Here is a 1,656-nt window from a genome sequence, read left to right on the forward strand (position 1 = left end):
AAAGTTTGGACCAACCAAAACTGTGCCAGATACACCCTCGGGGGAATCAGCACATACCAAGCAAGCTGCCACGACTGGGACGCAAAAGCGACACCGGTCGGATGGCAGCACACTCGATAACCCGCAACCTAAGCGGCCGTGTGTGGGAACTTCCGCAACAAAAGGAACCGCACACAAATCGTACAGGGACGCGATTTCCGGGATTAATATGGCCATAGCGGCGGTCGGACATCCTGAGAAAAACTTTTCTCCTGAGCAGGGAGAACTCATAAAGAGGCACCTGCTCGAGAGAATCGATGAACTGCAACCAGGGACGACGAATCCTAAGTTCGCAGAATGCCGCTACCAGGGGGGCGCCCTTCTGATCACCTGCTCTGACCAGGCCACTGTGGACTGGATAGGCGCGGTGGTGGGAGAGGCGAAACCCTGGACTGGGGCAGAGCTGGTGCTTGTGGAGGCAAACAGGCTTCCCAAGCCAAAGAGGGCAATAGTTCATCCCCGAAATTACACCTCCGGAGAGGACACTACACAGGATCGGTGTCCAGAATAATCTGAAAATCTGAATATCACTTCTGGCATTCAAACCGTGCGGTCGAAATACCAGAGGTACGCTGAATTAAACGAGGATATTTTGAGCTATTAGATAAAGATAAGTTAAGTATTAAGTTTATAGTATTAATTCAATAGTAATAAGTGTTAAGTTAGTAGTGCGATTTGGAAACAGTGGACATATATAGAGGAATAAGTGATTATTAGTGTAAATTAAGTGAACATAAACTGTTAAATATAGGACAAATTTGGACATTCGTGTGTGGATTATCATTCGAAAAACTGTATAAATTCGCGATAAGCAGAGTGCGGACGAAAGTCAACTGGTCCGAGAAATCGGCCCAGAATTGCAGCGCGGACGAAAACAAAATAGTCCACACTAGTAAGGACTTGGCAATCAAGGGAAGAAAAATAAAACACCCCACAAGAGGGTAAGTAGGGACAATTACGGTTAAGGGTTATACACTGTAATCATTATAACAATAGAAAACTATATAAAAACAATTAAGGACAACTAAAAAGTTGGCAACAAAACAGACAATTAGTGAACTAGAGGCGAATGCGCGTTAATCACAAAAAACTCAAAAACAAGGGTGCGCGTAATCGCGGAAGGACTTTGAGGGTAGGAGGAAGAACAGAGGGGTCGTACTGACCACCCCCAGAAAAAAAAATGAAAAAATTTGTTTTATTTTACACGGACAAACTAAGGGCCAGTTTTTGCCACTAAGTTTTTTGACAATTGCGGACAAACGGGGTGTCGGAGGAATACCAAAATACTTAAAAAGTGATTAACGGACCCACCCCGAAATACAGACTTTGAACAATTACAAAAGTGAAAATAACTCGAGAACGGTGCGTCGGAGAAAGGGACTCACAAAGTTAAGTTTGACCGGCGGCACAGCCCCTACCCGGAACTAACGGCGGCGGAGTCGATCGCGATTTCCGGCGAAACCGTGCGTCGGAACAGGGGCCCATCAAAGGGAAAAGTGATCAGGAGCAAGGCGGCTACCCCCCCATAAAAAAAGGGTAAAGGGGTAAACGCAGCAAAGGCAATGGAGGAAGGAGAAGAGAGAGAAAAAAACAATTTACAACTGGGAAGAAATGGCA

The sequence above is a fragment of the Dendroctonus ponderosae genome, unplaced genomic scaffold (assembly GCF_020466585.1).
Source record: "Dendroctonus ponderosae isolate FM_Combo_2020 unplaced genomic scaffold, Dpon_F_20191213v2 Dpon_F_20191213_1, whole genome shotgun sequence".
NCBI lineage: Eukaryota > Metazoa > Arthropoda > Insecta > Coleoptera > Curculionidae > Dendroctonus > Dendroctonus ponderosae.